The sequence below is a fragment of the Gadus macrocephalus genome, chromosome 10 (genome assembly GCF_031168955.1).
Source record: "Gadus macrocephalus chromosome 10, ASM3116895v1".
Classification (NCBI taxonomy): Eukaryota; Metazoa; Chordata; class Actinopteri; order Gadiformes; family Gadidae; genus Gadus; species Gadus macrocephalus.
In genome coordinates this window covers 11,192,403-11,199,388 of record NC_082391.1, presented here as the reverse complement: position 1 = coordinate 11,199,388, position 6,986 = coordinate 11,192,403, and the positions used below count along the sequence as shown (strand labels likewise).

Below are 6,986 nucleotides of genomic sequence, written 5' to 3'. Positions count from 1 at the left end.
GTCTAGCTGTGTTACATTCTGTTGTCGGGTTCGACTGCATTCCAACATAATTTATCATATGTTATTAGCACTTTTGCATTCCTAAATTCTTACTCTGAACCATCATTCATTTAATATCTGGCTCTAATTGTCTATTATATTGTCTTACCTTGTGCTGCTGGACCACCTTATTTGCCCATATTTAAATACGACAAACTCAAGTCTGTGTTTTAACTGTTACCAAAGTGAATAAGTAAAGTCATACAAAAAATCTATACATTGTAAACGTTATAACACTTTATTAAGAACACTCAACAGATAACTGAACTCAGAACCTCAACACACACACACACACACACACACACACACACACACACACACACACACACACACACACACACACACACACACACACACACACACACACACACACACACACACACACAGCAATGTCACTGGCTGTCCACCCAGCGACCCAGAAACATGGCGTTGACCCGAAGATCCTCCTCAGCTGCCATGTTAAGGAAGACCTCCATGTCTTCCTGAAAATCAAATGTGAAGAGCAAGGGATACTTTTCTTCTTCATCAGTTGAAGAACGTATCCTTTCCAGGAGCTCCTGCTGTTCTTTTGCGTCCATATTCGGAAATGCGGGCTCGACCACCTTCCCCCTGAGCAAACCTGCATTCTGACGCAGCCAGGAAACTCCAGCCACAATGTTGTCAAGTGGCCCCTGTTTAATGGAAAATGAAATGCCACCAAGTTGGAATCATTTTATATTCAATTATATTATTTTTGGAACCAGTTAGTTACTTAAACTAAGACTTGGAACTGTAAGGTTCTACACCCCGGACTGCAGACAAGCCCATCCAGATAATAACACATCAAATTAGACAACAACGGCACTGTGGTGGGAAACATAACTGGAGGGGGTAAGTCTGTCTACAGAGAGGAGGACCTGAAACTGTTGAACACTGAGTGAGTTGTAATGAAAGACCATCACACCTAGGAGGATGGCACATTCTTTACAAAAGATTATTGTCATGACTGAATGGTGGAAGATTCAGGGAAATTATCATTGATCTTTGTGTCTAAGATCAATGCAGGCAAAAGATAGAGGAAAATAAGTCAGTGACTTATAAAAGTAAGCAGACAAACATTCATAAATATTGTCTACAGACATATACACATACATTCTTATATTCTTTCTACACACATACATATATCACCTTTAAATGTAATGGAATGTTTTATGTGGGATTCCAGGTGGCACTGAAGCTTCGTGTTTACGGTTGGTTTAAAAGTTGGGCATAGGGGGCAGTGGAAAAGTGTGCAGCAAGTTGTGCAGCGTTGGACTTCTGGCTTTGAATCATCCCTAAAAATCGAGTGATGCATCTACAAAAGACAGATTTTTTTTTTTACAATTGATGTTATAATTGTAGAAAAAATTAAGATCAAAGACGATAAATTCTCACAGCACAGCAAACTATTTAAAGGCCGGTAATTCAGTAGTGGTTGTAGTCTAGACGAAAAAGGCTGAAATAGAAAAACTTAACATTTATTAGGGGTGTGCAGCAATTATTGTCCCTTCAGAGCATCAACTTGACTCAGCAAGTGCTCCATCTCGTTGCACCTGCACCCAGCGGCTCGCTTGCATGATTTTGGCCTGAAGTTCTTCCCAGACCTACACCGTAGCCATCCAACATGCATATCTGAGATTAATCAGGCCTCTCTTTAATAATGACAATAAGTTATGAGGGAAATACACATTAACTTTTTGTTATCTCATAAGCGGCGTGGTGCCGGCTCCTTTTGACCTTTTGACCCCATTCTTCTGGGGGAATAGCTGAATCAATTCATTAGTCAATCAGAAGTATGTAAATATCTTCCCGGTGGCGTAAGAGGGCGAACAAGGTGTCCTTCAACATCTACGTTAGTAGATGTTCCAGACGATTGCAGGCGATTGCAACGGTGCCACACATGAGCATATTCGAACATCTTTAATGGTAGTAATTAGCTGAAATTGGAGGCCTTAATCAATAATGAGCAGCTATTGATTTGCTTCCCGATAGAAATTTGTGACAAATGACATGTTATTTAGCATCTACACGTTGAGCTGAGTCCAATGACACCAAGCATGACACTCTAGCAAATGGTAACATGTATTTTACATGGTACACCTATGGTCTAGGACAGGGATGGGCAACTGGCGGCCCGCGGGCCGCATACGGCCGCATCCTCACTCAGTCAGGCCCGCACATCATTTAAAAAATAAACAATTAAAAAAAATAAAAATAAAATAATAATAATAATAATAATAATAATAATAATAATAATAATAATAATTGATCGAGTTACAGAAAACTCGGTCAAAAAAGATCAGAAGAATTCATAGAATTCAAAGGCAAACCATCTGTCGGGTTGCCATGGCGGCGCGCACGGTCGCAGCGGCTTATAACGGCTCTTCCCTTTCGGTGCTTTATTTGTTTTTTATGCTTTTATTTACGTTTTTGTTTGTGTCTACTACGCAAGGAAACAATTGCTACAGGAGACAGGCTTTACTGGACGTGGGTTTCCACAGAAAATCACCGGTCACAGCCGACTTTCACTGCCACAACAACATCCCGGACGAGATAGCGAGACCACCAGGCTCTCCGTGGATCGTAATCATCTGCGGCAGGCGGCGCCGACGGAGAAGGGAGAGGAAGCAGAAGCGGGGACGTCGCTCCGGCCTCCTGGCAAGACTGAGGAAAGACCCACATAAGCCTCCTCTACCGAGTATGTTCCTCTCCAAGATCTCTGACCCACAAAATGGACGAGCTGGAACTACTCGCCAACGGTAACCGCTATGTACGAGACTGTTGCGTGTCTGTAATATCTGAGACATGGCTTCACCCGTCGATCCCGGAAGCAGCCGTACAGCTGGGGGGGCGCACCGTCCACCGCTGGGATCGCAACAAAGACTCCGGTAAGAGCAGAGGAGGTGGTTTGTGCATCTTTATACACAACAGCTGGTCTATAAACACAACAACTATAGACACACACTGCTCCCCGGACTTAGAGTACATTACAGTTAAATGTCGCCCATTTTTTCTGCCCAGAGAGTTAACAGTAGTGCTAATCACGGCTGTTTACATTCCTCCCGATGCCAACGTTGGCATAGCTCTCTCTCTACTGTTAAAAGCCATAAACACTCAGCAGCGTGCTCACCCCGACGGTGTTCACATCATAGCTGGTGATTTTTATCAGGCAAACTTAAAGTCTGTCCTGCCGAAGTTTTATCAGCACGTGAAGTGTCCGACCAGAGGGAAAAACACATTGGACCATGTTTACACTAACATTAAACATGCTTACAGAGCCATACCACTACCTCACTTAGGCCAGTCAGACCACCTCTCTCTGCTCCTTACCCCTGCATACACCCCTCTCAGGAGAAGTGCACCACTACAGACCAAAACCATCACCACGTGGCCTCAGGATGCACTTTCCCAACTACAAGACTGTTTCCTACACACCTGTACTGCGTGGGAAACATCACAGTGGACAAACGCATTTGTGTGTTCCCCAATCAGAAGCCCTGGATGACCAGCCAGGTCCGGACGCTCCTCAAGGTCCGCAACGCCGCCTTCAGGTCTGGAGACAGAGAGCAGTACAACGCTGCTAGAGCCGACCTGAGGAGGGGAATTAAGAAGGCAAAGGCGGACTACAGGAGGAAAATAGAGGATCACCTCTCTGAAAACAACCCACGGCAGGTGTGGCAAGGCATTCAACAGTTGTCAAACTACAGGGGACACAACACCACAACTGTGAACTCAAGTATCTCGCTGGCAGAAGAACTGAACTTCTTCTTTGCCCGCTTCGAGACATCAAGGACATCACAAACCTCAGCTTCATCACCACCCCAGCCCCCACCAGCTCACAGCACCCACTCACTGACTGGACAGGTGCAGGATGTGAGACGTGTGCTTAGTGGAGTCAACCCCAGGAAAGCTGCCGGACCAGACGGACTTCCTGGGAAGGTCCTCAAGGGCTGTGCTGACCAGCTCTCACAGGTCTTCACAACAATTTTCAACCTCTCCCTGACAATCAGCACCGGACACACCAGAATGACTACCGCCCAGTAGCACTCACACCCATCATTATGAAGTGCTTCGAGCGGCTGGTCCTACACCACATAAAAGCCTTCCTCCCCCCCACCTTAGATCCTCACCAGTTCGCTTACAGAGCAAACAGATCCACCGAGGACGCCATTGCCATAGCCCTTCATGCTGCGCTGAGTCACCTGGAACACCGGGAGAGCTACGTCAGGATGCTCTTCATTGACTACAGCTCAGCCTTCAACACCATCATCCCGGCTATCCTGGTCTGCAAACTGTCAGCTCTGGGTCTCGACCCGCTCACCTGTTCCTGGATTAGTGACTTCCTCACAAATCGACCCCAGAAGGTGAAACTCAGTCCCCACTTCTCCTCCACCCGCACCCTCAGCACAGGCTCTCCACAGGGGTGTGTGCTGAGCCCACTCCTCTACTCTCTGTACACCTTCGACTGCAGTCCCACCCACCCCAGCAACACCATAGTGAAGTTCGCGGACGACACAACGGTGGTGGGACTGATCTCAGAGGGAGACGAGTCTGCCTACAGGGATGAGATCCTGAAGTTAACATCGTGGTGTTTAGACAACAACCTGGCATTGAACATCACAAAAACTAAGGAGATCATCCTGGACTTCAAGAAAAGCAGAGCAGACCTGGCTTCCCTCTACATCCCGATACATATGTGATCGACCAGTGTTTAAATATGGTCGATAGTGTTTAAATATGTTCTTTTCACTCACTCTCCACCTCATCCCTAACTCTCCACCTCAAGCTGGTGTGTAGTGAGCGTTCTGGCACCGATTGGCTGCCGTGCATCACCCAAGTGGGTGCTACATATTGGTGGTGGTTAGTGAGGTCCCCCCTTCACTTTAGGCGTCTTTGAGTGTTATTAATTATTATTATTCTTCATGTTTAACCTCTGTTTTTCTATTATTCCTAGTCTGTTTTACATAGTTTTGAATGATGACTATATGCTCTGTAAGGTGACCTTGGGTGTCTTGAAAGGCGCCTCTAAATTAAATGTATTATTATTATTATTATTACATCAACGGTGACTGTGTAGAGAGAGTCCACACCTTCCGCTTCCTGGGCACCATGATCTCTGCTGGCCTCTCCTGGACTGCCAACACGGCGGCGGTCGTCAAGAAGGCTCAGCAGCGGCTTCACTTCCTCAGGGTGCTCAGGAGGAACAACGTGGGAGAGAAGCTGCTGGTGACCTTCTACCGCTCCACCATCGAGAGTCTTCTGACGTTCTGTATCTCAGTGTGGTTTTCACAGTGCACTGAGGCAGAGCGGAAGAAACTCCAGGGAGTGGTAAACACCGCACAGAGGATCACTGGCTGCCCCCTCCCCTCCCTGAAGGACATATACATCTCCCGCTGCCTAAGCAGAGCGGAGAGAATCATAAAGGACAGCTCCCACCCTGGCTTTCACCTGTTCGACCTGATGCCCTCTGGCAGGCGCTATAGGTCCATCAGAACCAGGTCTTCACGGTTCAGAGACAGCTTCTTCCCTAAAGCTGTATCCACCCTGAACACACACATGCACTGACCCCTGACTGACTGACCCCCCCCCCTAACCTCCCACTGCTGTATTGTACCTTACTTTATTTTACTTTATTATTTATTTTACATTACTGTTGTTCTTGTTCTATTTATATATTATTTATTTTCTCGAATGCACCAGTTGGGAAAGCTTACTAAAAATGTTGTTGTACTTGACTCGTGCAATGACAATAAAAGGCTTTCTATTCTATTCTATTCTATTCTATTCAAACCCATGCGTCTAGTTTGCTTAGAAACGATATCAGTCATTAAAGATATCCACTTAAGTCGCCACTACAACTACTACAACTGCAATGAATATCATGCTTCTTGGGTTTGAGTTCATTGAGTTGTTGCACTTAATGTTGGGCCACTGTTTTTCAGTTTTGTGGCGTCATTGAATGATGATGTATGTGCCCTTTGCACTGATAAAAAATACCAACCATTCACGTGTCTTATTGGGCATGGAAAACGAAATGAATGTATGTTGGTTAAATTAACATACCGTACATAGGTTACGATCCTGGAAGATTTTTTAGGTAGTGGCCATCCCCAAAATGCACCAGAATACAGGAATCGTATCTACCAAATTCAAAATTGTGTAGCTTCTCTCAGCTCACGTTTAGTTGAAGTGTGCAGTCATGTGGCCCTCTGATGGTTATGATGAAAAATGTGGCCCTCTTTATCATGAAAGTTGCCCATCCCTGGTCTAGGACATGATCTCGGTGTGGCAAGAGGGCAAGCTTGATCTCATTGGGCAGCATAACGTGTAAATGCTAAATAACATGTAATATGTCAATAATCTCCATCGGGGTGAAGTCTTTGAAGTCTTTCATTATGAAGTCTTTATTTGCAAGCCTCTCTCTCGCTCTCTCTCTCTGTCCCTCCCTCTCTCTCTTTCTCTCTCTCTCGTAGCGTTTTGTGGAGCACGTTAATTGTCTGAGAACACTCCCATTCAGAATGCATTGGTTTACATTTCGTTCTGTGTAGCACGAAAAAAGTCAGACTATCGTGCTCTGGAACACGATTCAATAGATTAACGTTCGCGCACATGAGCACGAAATCGCGTGATACCGGGTTGGTGTGTTGTTGTGTTCTCCCTCCAACACGTTTGTGTTGGTGTGTTCTCCGTCCAACACGTCTGTGTTGGTGTGTTCCCTGTTCAACATGCGTGGGTTGGTGTGTTCTCCTTCCAACATGTGTGTGTTGGTGTGTTCTCTGTTCAACATGCGTGTGTTGGTGTGTTATCCACTCACAGCGACGCGCGGCCGTGCGCGTTGAAAGCTTTATTGATCGTGTGTCGTCTGTGATTTTCTCTTCCGCTGGGGCGGTGGTCTTTGTTGTGATGAATGTTATTAACCCGTCAATCAC

At 45.7% G+C, this 6,986-nt stretch overlaps 1 long non-coding RNA gene across 1 annotated transcript; it reads right to left on the bottom strand.

The window, feature by feature from the left end:
* Nucleotides 1-254: 254 nt before the first annotated feature.
* Nucleotides 255-1,565, bottom strand: LOC132466355 (uncharacterized). The gene is made up of 2 exons (XR_009527846.1): nucleotides 1,207-1,565; nucleotides 255-710 (listed from the first exon to the last, which is right to left on the bottom strand). It is a non-coding gene; the product is annotated as an uncharacterized LOC132466355 (long non-coding RNA).
* Nucleotides 1,566-6,986: the final 5,421 nt, after the last annotated feature.